The sequence below is a fragment of the Tenrec ecaudatus genome, chromosome 12 (assembly GCF_050624435.1).
Source record: "Tenrec ecaudatus isolate mTenEca1 chromosome 12, mTenEca1.hap1, whole genome shotgun sequence".
Classification (NCBI taxonomy): domain Eukaryota; kingdom Metazoa; phylum Chordata; class Mammalia; order Afrosoricida; family Tenrecidae; genus Tenrec; species Tenrec ecaudatus.
In genome coordinates this window covers 97,907,641-97,923,342 of record NC_134541.1, presented here as the reverse complement: position 1 = coordinate 97,923,342, position 15,702 = coordinate 97,907,641, and the positions used below count along the sequence as shown (strand labels likewise).

General features: G+C 45.3%; 1 long non-coding RNA gene across 1 annotated transcript in view; it reads left to right on the top strand.

The window, feature by feature from the left end:
• Positions 1-15,258, top strand: part of LOC142423034 (uncharacterized) — a 39,342-nt gene extending 24,084 nt beyond the window's left edge. Inside the window, exons 2-3 of the long non-coding RNA XR_012779097.1 lie at positions 13,966-14,093; positions 15,000-15,258. This is a non-coding gene — a long non-coding RNA (uncharacterized LOC142423034). The remainder of the gene's footprint in view (positions 1-13,965; positions 14,094-14,999) is intronic.
• Positions 15,259-15,702: the final 444 nt, after the last annotated feature.

The window sequence follows — 15,702 nt, the reverse complement described above, 5'->3', positions numbered from 1 at the left end:
GTCAAGAGTCAACTGGCTTCTGGTTTGTGGGCCTGCCCGGAGCTCTTTTTCATTGGGGTTTTATAAACAAATCAAAGGCAGCTTTTAAAGAGGGCAGCCCGGACCATGCCGAGAGCACACTGTGCAACTGTGTATTTATTTCTCTAGTGCAAGTAGAAGTGAAATATGGGCCAAACATATTCTCCTTTTCATTTATACAAACAAATATGTTCCCAGGCTGACACCTCCACAGCCAAATTTCTAGCAACATCCAATTCGGCTGGGAGATTGCCACCACTTGCCAGAAGAGAGGCTGGAAGAGAGCCACCTCGTGGTTCCTGTTCAGACATTCAGACTGGACTGCAGCGAGGGTCTCTTTCTCATCCTGTAGATACACCTGCCAGGCATCTCAGTGGGTGACACGAGGAAGGTGCCAGACCGGAAAGCACGCTAGCTTTTATTAAAGGAGGCCAGCTCATCTGCAAGCCCCCTCCTCGGGAGGAGAGAAGGTGCAGAGAAGTTGGCAGGGAGGGAGCTGACAGGTGGACTGAGGGGAGTTGTTCTTCAAGGGCTGCGCTGCTATGAAACCAAAGCGCTTGACATTGTTCCAAGAGAGGGGATTGAAGCAGCATGCTCTTTTGCATGGTTGCTTACTTTATTGAGCTGTGGCTGTGTCTGTAATGAAATACAGCCTTTGTAACTGATAGCCTACTGCTGCCATTGAACTTTGACATTAAAGGAGTGTTCTCCGGGGCTTCTGTGGTGCAACTCAGAATGCAGACGTAGCAGATTATGCCTCGGGGCTGCTAAGTACAAAGTAGGCAGTGGCAAACCGCCGGGCACTCCTTGGGAAGCTAGATGGGGCTTTCTCTTCCCATAAAGAGTTAGAGTGGGAGAACGAAGAGACTTTCTACTCCTGTAAAGAGTTTTACAGTCTCCTATTCAGAAATGCTCAAAGAACTCAACCACATACCTATCCAAACCAAACTCTGCACATATTTATTTTCAGAAAAGAAACATGCCAGTCATTCATAATGAAAGAGAACTAACTTTTAATGGAGGGAGAGGGGAGTTAGAGTCTCAGAAACCTACAGGCAGTTCTACCCCGTCCTGTTGTCAGCATGGTCCAGGAGCCGGCATGAGCGAGTGAACACTACCGTTTCAGAAGCCCTAGGGGCAGCTCTACCCTGCCCTATGGAATGGGGTACCTATTGGTTCAAATTGATTTTTTTATTCTGAATTAGGTGTATGGGGGGTTGGTTACCTTGCAGACCATCAAGTCTACATGGAATAGTTCGCACCGCTCATCAACCCCTCTCCCCACCAGTTGTCTGCTCCCCTCCCCATTTCTCTTCTCCCTCTTAGGCAATGCCACCTTCCCTTTCACTCCAGGCAGTAACCTGGCAACCGTCTAGTCCTTTGTCTACCTACCCTTTCCCTCCCCCAGCCCTTCTCCCCGGAAAGTCTGTTCTCTTTGGCATAGCCTATGTCTTGGTTTATCCCTGTAGAGGTGGCACGGTGCTTGTTCTTCTGTGATTGACTAATGTCACTCAGCATGATGTTCTCCAGGTCCATCCTCCTCATGAGGTGTTTTGTGATGCCAGCGTTGCTTTTTAGCGATGCACAGTAGCCCGTTGTGTGTGTGCCACGTTTCTTCATCCTTTCTTCTCCTGCGGGACCTTTAGGTTGTTCACGGCATCGGGCTCCTGTGAGCAGGGCCGCAATGCGCATGGCAGTGCATATGTCTGTTGGAATCATGGCTCTTTCTGCCTTCGGGTCTATACCCAGCCCAGGGACTGAAGGGTCAGAGGAGATTTCTATTCTTTGTTGTTGGAAGTAGCGGCACTGGAAGTTGCACACGTTTGCAGACCCAACATCAGTTGTTGAGGTTGGGTCTCTCTGCACCCTCTGAAGCATTTGTTGTTTTCTATCTTTTATAAAATCCAGTTGTCATTGTCAGTGTAAGGTGGTATCTTGTAATTGTTTTGATTTGCATCTCCCAAGGAGCTTTTTAACATGTTAGTTAAGCCATTTGGATGTCATTTATCTGTTCATGTCCTTTACCCACCTTTAAAAAATCATTTTATTGGGGGCTCGTACATCTCTTATCACAATCCATCCACCCATCCATTGTGTCAAGTACATTCGTACATATGTTGCCATCATCGTTTTCAAAACATTTCCTTTCTACTTGAGCCCTGGGTATCAGCTCCTCATTTTTTTCTCTTCTTCTCCCACCTTACCTCCCTCATGAACCCTTGATACTTTATAAATTATTATTATTTTTGCATGTCTTAACACTGACTGATGTCTCCCTTTATCCACTTTTCTGTTGTCTGTCCCCCTGGGAGGGGGTTATATGTAGATCATTGCAATCAGTTTTCCCTTTTCTCCCCCACCTCCCTCTTACCCTCCTGGTATCGCTACTCTCATTATTGGTCCTGAGGGGGTTATCTGTCCTGGATTCCCTGTTTCTGGCTCTTATGTCGACCAGTATAAATGCTCTGATCTAGCCGGATTTGTAAGGTACAATTGGGGTCACAATAGTGGGGTGGAGGGAAGCATTAAAGAACTAGAGGAAAATTGCATGTTTTATTGGTGTTATATTGTACTCTAACTGGCTTGTCTCTTCCTTGTGACCCTTCTGTAAGAGGATGTCCAATTGTCTACAGATGGACTTTGGGTCTCTACTTTGCACTCCCCCTCATTCACAGTGACATGATTTTTTGTTCTGGGTCTTTGATCCCATGGACACCTCATGATCACACAGGCTGGTGTGCTTCTTCCATGTGGGCTTTGTTGCTTCTCAGCTAGATGGCTGCTTGTTTTTCTTCAAGCCTTTAAGACCTCAGATGCTATATATTTTGGTAGCTGGGTAGGAACCATCAGCTTTCTTCACCACATTTTCTTATGTACCCACTTTGTCTTCAGTGATAGCGTAGGGAAGGTGAGCATCATGTAATACCAGGTTATTAGAACAAAGTATTCTTGTGTAGAGGCAATGTCCATCTGTTACCTTAATATTTAACATATAAATATATGTACATAGATCTTTTTACCTATCATTATATATAAATATATTTACATATGTGCATGTCTGTATTTAGACCTCTGTAACTACCCTTTGTCTCCTAGTTCTTTCCTTTCACTTTCCTCTTGTCCCACTCTCATATTCAGGTTTCAGTAATTCGTTTTGGCTACATTGCCCTCGACCAAGCTCCACCAGGCATCCTATGTGCTCATCGCCATCAATTTTAGATCACTTGTTGTTCCCTTGTCCCTGGGTTGGTTGACACCCTCTTCCTTTCCCCAGCTTCTCCCTCTTCCATGTCCTCCCTGGAATCATTGGTCCCATTGTTTTCTCCTTCAGATTGTTTATTCCGCCTATCTTATCTAAATAGACATGCAGAGACAATAATAAGCACAAAAATAAGTAGGAGCAAAACAAAGCAACAACAACAAAAAAATAATGACAAAAAAATAGCCTATAAATAGTTCCAGGTCTGTTTGTTGACCTTTAGGAATGTTTTCTGTTAGTGTCTGATGGGGTGCCATTCCCTGGCCCCAAAGTCTATTTTTTGGTATTCCTTGGGACTTCATTTGCTATAAGTCAGAATCCACTCAATGATAACAGGCTAAATTGGTTAAATTATTAGTGTTCCTGATGATTAATATCCAATTCCAACCCTCCCACCACCACTCACCCCCAGACAGTCAGGCCACAGGGGCAAGGATAGGCCTATGAAGTTCATTTCCTCACTGGGGTGGCTCGAAGTCAAAATCCAAGGAACTAGCTCTTTGGGAAGGCTGCCTCTCTCTGCTGGGTCCTAGGTGACCTTCATGTGGTTTGGTGCTACCTTCTTCCATCTCTGCTTTTTGCTCTGCACGTCACTGCTGGGTTGACATCTCAGAAGAGACTGATTTAAGGAACACCCTAAATTAATCAGGAGCCTGGTGATACAGTGGCTTCAACCTTAGACAGCATCCCATAAGGTTCAAACCCACTGCCGCTCCGTGGGAGAAAGATGAGGCTCCGCTCCCATAGGTATTTAGTGTCTGAGACCCTACAGAGCAGTTCTAGTCTGTCCTATAGGGTCACTCTGCGTCCGACTAGTGTAACAAAGAAAATCCATCCCACATGTGGTTACACCCACAGCTTGTATAGGTTAGGCTCTACAGCCGCCTGTGTGGGGAGACATAATCCTATCCATAACACCTGAGATAACTGTCTATGTCATGACATCATGGAGGTCGACCTGTCTGATGTGGCCAACCTGTCTGTGCCGTCAGAGTGGCTGGCAGAGTGCATTGACTCATAGAGGCCTTATGGGGCTCTTTCAGAAAGATGTATGGGAGCCAAGCAGAAGGAACAAGAAGTGGGGTTGGTTAGCTCACTCAATTGCAATTTCTAGAGCGTCATTCTTGTGAGGAGGTGAGTGTGTTTGTTAAAGTCCCGCACTGGGGGTATTTCTGTTGTGGCAGCGCTAGATAAGGAAGATAGCTGGGGAAGACTGGCAAGGAGACCCCTGGGCTAAGATGTGGCAGCCAGGACAAGTGTAGCTGGTGTTTAATTATTGCCTTTTGTTTGGTCCAAGGTCAGCAGTTCAAAACTGCCAGCCACCCCGAGCGAGAAAGATGAGACTTTCTCCTGCTGTGGAGCTGTATAATCTCGGAAACCCTCGGGGGTGGGGGGGTGGGGTGGGGGGGTTCTATTCTTCCCCACAGGTCTCTGGGAGTCAAAATCGACTCGATGGCTTCCAGGGGTTTTTGTGGTTGTTTGTTTGAGCAGCTTTGTTCACAGGACTACCAGGTTTGAGATGGGAAAACTTACTCAGGTCTCTCTGCTTGTAATTAATGCTGAGAATGTTTATTAACCACCTTGGCGTTGAAGGTAATAATAAAAACGTGCAGCTTGATTACTTGACTAATTCCTTTCTTGGTTCCCCCACCCACGACCCAACCCCTTTTCTTCCCTTCCTGTAATTGTGATTCCAGAGTTCCACTAGATTTTTCATTCCTAATCTATGAAGTTCCAGGTTTTGAAGCATTAGTGGTAATTGGCAGGGGTGCCCAGGCAGCCCAGGCAGAATGAGGTTGCTGAGAGTGTCTACACCGCAGTTCCCCAGGGATTTCAAACTTTCTTGATGACGCTTTGGACCACAAACGTCTTTGTCTAACTGCGAGGTGTGTTCCCTTGATTTGTTGCTCACAGAAGTGCAGGCAGTTGGGGAAACCAGAGATGCTAGAGTTTTCCCTCCCGTAATGGGGGTGGGTGGGGTGTAGGGTGGTTCCTGGCTCTCTTGGTTAGAATATGTGATAGCAACTGACCAGAGATCAACAGTGTGACGAGCCTCGCCCCCCACAGCAGGCACAATGCTTCATGTCACCAAAAACTGCTGTCACTTGGGCAGCCTCAGCCTGAGAAGCTGTTTGAAGGCAGCTGAGGGATGGGACATTCAGAAAGGCCTTTAACACACCTGGGTCTGTGGATGGGCGGAGGTCTCAGAGGGCTGCAATGGTGCTCCACCTTCGGAATCACAGTGCAGTGAACACCGTGCACTGGACTCCCAGCGTGCCAGGAACTTTGCTCAAATGACCCCGTCCACCCAACTCCAGTTGTAAGGACAGGGGGTGGCGTGCACATCTGTGCTGAGAGCGCTGCTACAGGGGTGGTCATATGACCTACACTAAGCCTCAGTAATTTGGCCTGTGATGAGCGTATGACCAAACTAGCCTATCCGAATCTTCATTCATTCATTTCTATAGTAACAGAAGGTCAAGACCTCCCCTCCTGCCTCTAGGTTTTGTGATCAGAGGGCCACTGGTAACTCATGTAATAAGTGCCTGATCTTCATCTGCAGTCCTTAAAATCCTCTCACGTTAACAAGCAAGGTTGTTTCATCTGCATATCACAGATTATTAATGAGCCTTCTTCCAATTCCGATGCCACATTCTTCTTCACACACTCCAGCTTCTATGGTTATTTTCTCAGCATACGGATTGAGGAAGTATGGGGAGAAGATACAGCCCTGATGCACGCCTTTCCTGATTTTAAACCACGCTGTATTTCTGTGATCTGCTTACACAATTGCCTTTGGATCCATGGGCAGGTTCCTCATGAGCACAATGCAGTGTTCTGGAAGCTCCCCTTCTTCTCAAGGCTGTCCATCGTTTGTTACGGTCCACACAGTTGAATATCTTTGCATAATCAATAAAACACAAGCAAGTATCTTTCTGGTATTCTTTGCTTTCAGCCAAGACCCATGTAACACCAGCAGTGAACTCCCTTGTCCCACGTCCTCTTTTGAATTCAGCCTGAATTCAATGGCAGCTCCAACCATTGTCGAATGATCTTCAGCAGATTTTACCTGCATGTGTATTAATGCCACTGGTCTGTAATCTGACAATTCTGTAGGACACCTTTCTTTGGAAAGGGTACAAATCTCGTACAATCATCTGACCAAGTAGCTGTCTTCCGAATGTCTTGGCATTAACAAGTGATTGCTTCCGGGGCTTCATCAGCTTGTGAAGACATTTCCATGGATGTCCCATCAATTCCTGGAGTCTAGTGCAGCTTGAACTTCTTCCTTCAGTATTGTTGGTTCTTGATCATATGTTACCTCTTGAAATACTTGAATGTCAGCTAGTTCTTTTAGGTACAGGGTATCTGTGTACTCTTTGCATCTTCTTTTTTTTTTTTTAAGTAGCTTTATTGAGATATAATTTGCATACCATGGACTTCAATAGTTTAGTCACATGTAAAAGAATTGTACTTTGCATCTTCTTTTAATACTTCTTTCATTGTTCAAAATTTTGCTCATAGAATATTTCAGCATTGCAATGCAAAGGCTGGATTTTTTTTTCTTTAGTTCTTTCAGTGAGATATGCAGAGTGTGTTTTAGTTCTTTCAGTGAGATATGCAGAGTGTGTTTTGCTGCCTCTAGGACTGTGCACACTCATTATAATATTTTACTTTGTCTTCCCGAGCTGCCCTTTGAAATGCTCTGTTCAGCTCTCACTTCATCATTTCTCCCATTTGCCTCAGCTGCTCTGCATTTACCAGCAAGACTGAGTCTCTTTTGACATCACTTTGACCTCTGCTTCCCCCCATCGTTTTAATGACCATTTGCTTTCTTCATATATGATTTGCTAAATGTCCTCCCATAGCGCATCAGCTTTTTTTTATTTGTGAGTGAATTAGTGAGAGAGTAAGTGAGATAGTGAGTGAGTGATTGAATTAGTGAGAGAGTGAGTGAGAGAGTGAGTGAGAGAGTGAGTGAGTGAGACAGTGAGAGTGAGTGAATGAGTGAGTGAGAGTGAGTGAATGAGTGATGGAGTGAGTGAGTGAGAGAGTGAGTGAGAGAGTGAGTGAGTGATTGAGAGAGTGGATGAGTGAGAGAATGAGTGGGTGAGTGAGAGAGTAAGTCGCGCATCAGCTTTTCTGTCATTAGTGTTCAATGTGTCAAACCTCCTCATGAGATGATGTCAAAGTTCAGGTGGGATAGACTCTATTTTTGGCTCTCATAGATTTATTTTCATTTTCTTTACCTTCAACCTGAGCTTTCATATATATATCAGCCATTGGACTGGTTTTCGTGGCTGATAATGAGCTTCTCCATTATCTCTTCTCACAGACATACTGTATATACTCGTGTATAAGCCGAGTTTTTCAGCACATTTTTTAATGCAGTTTTTGTGGTAAAATCAGGTGCCTCGGCTGATATTCAGGTTGGCTTACACTTGAGTATATACGGTAGTTAATTTGGTTCCTGTGTATTCCATCTAGAGGAGTCCACCTGCATAATTGCCTTTTGTGTTGTTGAAAGAGGTATTTGCAATGAAGAAGTTGTTGGTTTTGTAAAATTCTATCATGTGATCCAGCTTTTCCTGTCACCAAAGCCATATTTTCCAACTACTGTTCCTTTTATGTTCCGAACTTTTGCATTCCAGTTGTCAATAACCATCTAGGCATCTCTAGTGCATATTTGATCAATTTCAGTCTGAAGACATTGGATTGGTAGAATTCATCAATGTCTTCATCAACAGCGTTAGTGGTTGATCCATACATTTGAATACTAGTTGTACTGACTGGATTTCCTTGAATATAGATAGAAATAATCCTATCCCTGGTAGCCTCGTACTTCCAGCTAGATCTTGAAATGTCCTTATTGATGATGCATGCAGTGCCATTCCTCTTGACTCTCATTCCCAGGAGAAGAAACCACACAAATCTTGGATTCAGAATGGACAATGGCAGTCCATCTCTGCTCACTGAGGTCTAAGATATATACTTTTTCGTTTTTGATGACTTCCAATTCTCCTAGTTTCATATTTTGTACACTCCAAGTTCCAATTGCTAATGGATATTTGCAGCTGTTCTCATTTTGAGTTGGGCTTCATCTGCAAATAAAGATCCCAAAGGCTGATGCGAATGCCACATGCCGGCATGGAGAGGAGAGCCACTGGAGGGGCCTGAGGGCTCGGACCCCATACCAGCTACATGGACAACTGCCCTTACCCCCAGAAGAATTTACTTGAGAGGACAGCACTGAAGTTGCAGCTAGGGGAAAGGGGCATGTCTGATAAGAGCACATGGGAGCAAATGAAGGGGAGGAAGAGAGAATGGAGCGCATCCTGGGCCAATGCACAGAGTGGACCATATGGCTTATTCCACTATGAGACACGATGTCCCTCACTGACCCATGGCCCTACGGAGGACAACAGTGGAAACTCAGTGTCTGGATTGGCCCAGACTGAACCTGCGACTCTGAGGCAAAACACTAAAGGCATGTGGCAGAGCAACGGGGGTGGGGGGGACAGGGCAGGGAGCTCCCAAGGGAGTGCAAAGGATAGACTGTGGGGCCAGAGTGAGGCACCCCATCAGATTTGACTGAAGGACACGCCTAGAGGTCAAAAATCAGACCTTGATCTATTTACAGGTTTTTCTTTCTTTTTTTAAAATTAATTTATTCTTTTATGGGCCATTGGTTTTCTTTCTTGGTGTCATCACTGTGTTCTCCTTCGTCACTTTGTCTTTCTATGCCTTGCTTGTTGGTGCATATTATTATCTCTACAGCTCTATCTAGATAAGATAGACTGGATGAACAGTCTGGAGGAGAAAACAATGGGACCCATGGTTCCAGGGGGACATGGGAGAGGGGGAGGTGGGGGTAAGGAGTTGGTGTTGACCAACCCAGGGACAGGGGAGCAACAAGTGATCCAAAATTAGTGGCAAGGAGGGTGTAAGAGGCCTGGTAGGAATTCAGCCAGGGCAATGTAACTGAGAGAAATTGCTGAACCCCAAATGAAGGCTGAGCATGCTAGTGGGACAAGAGGAAAGTAAAAAGAAATAGAGGAAAGAACTAGGAGACAAAGGGTATTTATAAGGTCTAAATACAGGCATGTATCTATGTAAATATATTTATATAGGATGGTGGAGAAATAGATCTATGTGCATATATGTATAGGTTTAGTATTAAGGACATTGGACCTCCACTCAAGTACTTACTAATGCAAGAACACGTTGTTGTATTAAATTGGCATTCTATGATGCACACCTCCCTGACATGATCACTGAAGACAAATGTGTGCATAAGCAAATGTGGTGAAGAAAGCTGATGGTGCTCAGCTATCAAAAGATATAGCGTCGGGGGTCTTAAAGGATTGCAGATAAACAAGCAGCTATCTAGCTCAAAAGAATCAAAGCCCACATGGAAGAAGGACACCAGCCTGTGTGACCACGAGGTGTAGAAGGGACCAGCTATCAGATATCAAAGAACAAAAAATCATATCAGTAGGTGCCCACCTTCCCAATATGATCACTGAAGACAAATGTGTGCATAAGCAAATGTGGTGAAAAAGCTGATGGTGCACAGCTATCAAAAGATACAGCGTCGGGAGTCTTAAAGGCTTGAAGATAAACAAGCGGCCATCTAGGTCAGAAGCAGCAAAGCCCACATGGAAGAAGCACACCAGCCTTTGTGACCACAAGGTGTTGAAGGGATCAGTTATCAGGCATTAAAGAACAAAAAATCATATCGTGAATGAAGGTGAGTGCAGAGTAGAGACCCAAAACCCGTCTGTAGGCAACTGGACACCCCCTTACTGAAGGGTCGCGGGGAAGAGACAAGCCAGTCAGGTTGCAGGGTAGCAACAATGCAACATACAACTTTCCTCTAGTTCTTAAATGCTCGCCCCCCCCCAATATCATGATCCCAATTCTACCTTACAAATCTGGCTAGACCTGAGGATGTACACTGGTACAGATAGAAACTGGAAACACAGGGAATCGAGGACAGATGACCCCTTCAGGACCAGTGGTGAGAGTAGCAATACCTGGAGGATGGAGGGAAGGTGGGGTAGAAAGGGGGAACCAATTACAAGGATCTACGTATAACCTCCTCCCTGGGGGACAGACAGCAGAAAAGTGGGTGAAGGGAGACATCAGACAGTGTAAGATATGACAAAATAATAATGTATGAATTATGAAGGGTTCATGAGGGAGGAGGGAGGGGGGAAATGAGCTGAGATTAAGGGCTCAAGTCGAAAGCAAATGTTTTGAGAATGATGATGGCAACAAATGTACAAATGTGCTTGACACTATGGATTGTGATAAGAATTGTGTGAGGCCCCAATAAAATGATTTTGGGAAAAAAAAAGACCCCAAAGGCTTTACTCCCAGAGACTTACTCCATCAGCTCTTCCTCGTCATGTTTTTGGTGCCATCCACCTGAGGGATCATCTTTTGGCACTATTATCTGAGAACACCCTTCTGCTATTCATGAGGTTGAGTGTCTGACTGTGTTTTGCTGCTCTCCATAAAGTTTTCTGTGGCTGGTTCCTCTGAAGCAGGCCACTTATTCCTTCTTCTTAGTCTGTAAGCTCCACTGGTGACCAAAGCTTAACGTTGGGCACCCCTGCTGCATTTGGGCATCCCAGTGACACAGCTTCCAGCAACACACAAACCACCACAGTACGACAAATGGAGAAACCAAATCAACTCTGAGTTTTTCTATTTAGGAATTGTGAGTTCTATTTCTTGCTCTAGCCAACTTGTGTTGTGTGCCCATTACATCCATGTAGCTAACAGAGGCCTGAGTAATATAGACATGCACCGCCCCCTTCCCTCAGGGGAGGCCAGACTCTTGGTTGGGCAACTTGCATACATTCTCGAATCTGGCCCTAGAGATAGTTCACTTTACAAGTGGGCAACTGAGGCTCAGAGGGATCAGGAGACTGTGCAGAGAGGATCTGCCCCCAGATGCTTAGGGATTCAAGGCCAGGACTATTATGCTTGACTGTCCTTCCAAATCCACTTACCCTGGACTCAAGGACCCCCTCTTAGACATGGCCCCTCCCTCAGGCTCACATGCTACCCAGAGACCATGTGGCTTCCCTGACCCCATAGCCAAGTCACAGAGCAATTTATTTCTCACTCTATCCACCTCTGTCCTGTCCAAGCCACCCTCACTTCATCCTTGGCGTTCTAGAATATTCTCTCTCTTGAACCTCTTGTGTCTATTTCCCAGCCCCTCCTCCAATCTAGGCTTCCTGGGGAATCTGAGGCATTGTCTCAGAAAATGCAGATCTGATAAGTTCTCACTGGGGTAAGCAGGGTTTTCTGATTCCCCAAACGACCCCCCGGGATGGTGTGAGAACAGTCCAACAGCTCAGTCACACTGAGTCTACAAGCGCAAGGTCTGAGGAGGACACAGTTCCTACATCCTTGCCTGGGCCATCCTTTATTACACAGGTATTTTCTAGCAGCTTCACTGTGCTGGGGCTATGGAAAAGGCTCATAGTAATACCACCAGGAACCAATACTCACATGGGCTGGGCTTTCACATCCACACACTGTTTACTCCCCCAACAACCCTACTAACCCCACTTTCAAAACAGTAAGAAGTAGGTCCTCTTTCTCATGAAGCCTATTTCTAATGAGGGAGACAGAAACACACACATGTGTACGCACACACAAAATAATTCAAAAAGTGACAAGACCAAATGTGTTTCTCACACTGATTCCAGTGGCCTTCAGATGCTTTGATATCAGGTCAGATTCCAGAAGATCTATAATGCCCAGGGTAAGGGGACAGATGGAATCCCATATGTTGTATGACCATACCTTGGAGGGCCACAATTGGGCCCCTTCTTCCTGCCCCTTTGGTTCTCCTGCACCTGGAGGGACCTGCACACATGCCTGAGCACCCCCAGCTTTTCATAACCTTTGTAGATGTCATTAATTAAGATGAAGTCATGCTGGGTTAGGAGGGGCCCTGCCTTCAATGACTAGTATTTTTAATTTATTTGTCTTTACATATAGTCTATATTTTATTGATACAAAAATCACATAAGAGTTTTATATTTTATTTTATTTTTTAAAATTATTTTATTGGGGACTCATACAATGCCTATTACAATCCACGCATACATCAATTGTGTAAAGCACATTTGTATATTCGTTGCCCTCATCATTCTCAAAACATTTGCTCTCCACCCAAGCCCCTGGCATCAGGTCCTCATTTTTCCCCTCCCTCCCCGCTTCCCGCTCCCTCATGAACCCTTGATAATTTATAAATTATTATTTTGTCATATCTTGCTCTGTCCCACATCTCCCTTCACCCACTTTTCTGTTGTATGTCCCTCAGGGAGGAGGTCACATGTAGATCCTTAAAATCGGTTCCTCCTTTCAAACCGACCTTCCCTCTACCCTCCCAGTATCGCCACTCACACCACTGGTCCTGAGGGGATCATCCACCCTGGATTCCCCGTGTTTCCAGTTCCCATCTGTGCCAGTGTACTTCCTCTGGTCTAGTCAGACTTGCAAGGTAGGATTCGGATCATGACAGTGGGATGGGGTGTATTTAGGAACTAGAGGAAAGTTGTATTTTTCATTGTTGCTACATCACACTCTGACTGTCTCGTCTCTTCCCTGCAACCCTTCTGTAAGGGGATGTCCAGTGGCCTACGAATGGGCTTTGGGTCTCCACTCCACACTCCCCCACTCATTCACTATGGTAAGATTTTTTTGTTCTGATGATGCCTGATACCTGATTCCTTTACACCTTGTGATCACACAGGCTGGTGTGCTTCTTCCATGTGGGCTTTGTTGCTTCTGAGCTAGATGGCCCCTTGTTTACCTTTAAGACCCCAGATGCTATATCTTTTGATAGCCAGGCACCATCAGCTTTCTTCACCACATTTGCTTATGCACCTGTTTTGTCTTCAGCGGCTATGTCGGGAAGGTGAGCATCATAGAATACCAATGTAATAGAAGAAAGTATTCTTGCATTGAGGGAGTACTTGAGTGGAGGCAAAATGTCCTCCTGCTACCTTAATACTAAACCTATAAATATATGCACATATATCTATTTTCCCATCCTCACATATAAATATATTTGCATATGTACATGTCTTTATCCAGACCTCTATAAATGCCCTTTGCCTCCCAGCTCTTTCCTCTATTTCCTTTGACTTTCCTCCTGTCCCACTATCATGCTCAGTCCCCACCAGGGTTTCGGCAATTCCTCTTAGCTACATTACTCTTGATCATGCCCAAGCAGGCCTCCGGCACCCTCCTCACCACAGATTTAGGTTGCTTGTTGTTCCCTTGTCCGTGGGTTTATTAACACCACTACCTTTCCCCCCACCTCCTCTCTCCCATGTCCCCATGGAACTATTGGTCCCATTGTTTTCTCCTCCAATTGTTCATCCAGCCTATGTTATTTAGACAGGACTGAAGAGTTTTATATGAACTTAAAAAATCATTTTATTGGGGGCTTGTACAACTCTTATCACAATTCATACATCCATCCATTGTGTCAAGCACATTTGTACATATGTTGCCATCCTCATTCTCAAAACATTTGCTTTCTACCTGAGCCCTTGGTATCAGCTCCTCACTTTCCCTCTCCCTCCCCGGCTTCCACCCGCCCCCCCATGAACCCTTGATCATTTATAATTATTATTATTATTTTGTCATGTCAGGACTGTCCGACGCCTCCCTAATGACTGATATTTTCATAAGAAAAGAACACAAAGAGAAGAGGACCATGTGGAGACCAGCAGCGACGGCCGTGATGTAGCGATGAGCATGGACCCCACAAATGGCAGCGGTGTGTCTTTTTCCAGAGCCTGCAGGGGGAGTGGGTCTGTCTTCGCTCCCTAGTGCTGCTGGAGGGGAAACACCACAAGCAGGTGGCTTAAAGAACAGGAATGCATTTCCTCCCAGAAAGTGAAAATCCAAATCACTGTTGGGGTTGAGTGGCTCCCTCCCTTGCCAGTAGCCCCAGTTCTTTGTCAGCCGTAACTTGTGTACATGTTCACTTGGAGTCTGGTGCCTTTAAAGTGTGTCTAAGTGTGTACTCTGGTCTTTTTATAGCTCAGAACTGACTAGGTTTCGGATCCACCCTATAATGATGTATCCTCACTAACCAAACAAAAGAAACAGCTTATTTACAAACAGGATCGTATTTACAGGTATAAGAGTTAGGGGGTGGGAGTTAGGGAGTTAGGTACATATTGGGAGTGGATGGGGTGGGAGTATACAGTTCAATCCGCAGCAATGGCCCTGCTGACCCCTTAATTTCAGACTTCTGGACTCTGACACTGAGAGTAATTAGTATCTGTCAAGTCACTTCTAAGCGACCTTATAGGGCCATCAAGAACTGCCTCTGTGGGCTTCCAAGACTTGTGAAAGCCTCATCTTGCATATATATATTTTAAATTTTATTTATTTCATTGTTGGAGATTGTACACAGTAAAACACACATTTAAACAGACTACAAGGGCGGCCAGAGTGCTCCTGAGACACAAATGGAGAGACCTCACCTTGTACATTTTGGACGTGCTGTCAGAGACGGGTCCTTGGGGAAGGATATCATGCTTGGTGAAGATGTGGGGCAGTGAAAAGAGGAAGGCCTTCGACAAGATGGATCGACACAGGGGCTGCATCTTTGGAGCTTAAACAGGACAATTGTGAGGCTGGCACAGGACCAGACAATGTTTCATTTTGTACATAGGTGGCTGTGAGTCGGAACCAACTCGGTGGCACCTAACAACGACAAGACAGAGACAAGTGCACTGCTGCGAGAACCTGTCTACCGCCATCCACTGCACCCAGAGACCAGTTTAAACACGCGTAGGGACTGAAACCCCGGGAACAGTATTTTGGACTTTCACGTCTCTTTCAGCAGTGTTTTATCATTTCTCTTTGTAAGCCCTTCATGGCCCTGGTGGACTTATTTCTAGATATTTCACTCTCTTACATGCTGGTGTCAATAAATTCATCTCCCTAGTTTCCCTTTCAGATTTCTCACTGATGGTGTAAAGAAACTGAACTGACTGGGAATTGGGGAGCTAATAACAATGAGTACAAGAATGAAGAAGATGTTCCAATATTGTGGTGATGATTGTACACTTCTTATGAATATGATTGAACATGTCACTGACAAGTGCCAGCATCTCCCACCCTTTACAACACACCAAGTCAACCCAGAGCCAAAGTGCTTTTCAACACCATGAAAATAGTCACCACCACCCACAGCCCCCTGAGGCCAGGTCCCTGAGGTAGGTCTTGGAAGAAGGTGGGCTTGTTCCTGAGGGGTGAACTGGGGAGCCACCCACAGCTGTACTCTTGCCCAGCCACCTGAGAAATGTGTGTCAGCAAACTCCTTTGTGCGTCAGCTTAGGTGTGGGCTGCTGGTTAACTCTCCAGTGGAAAAC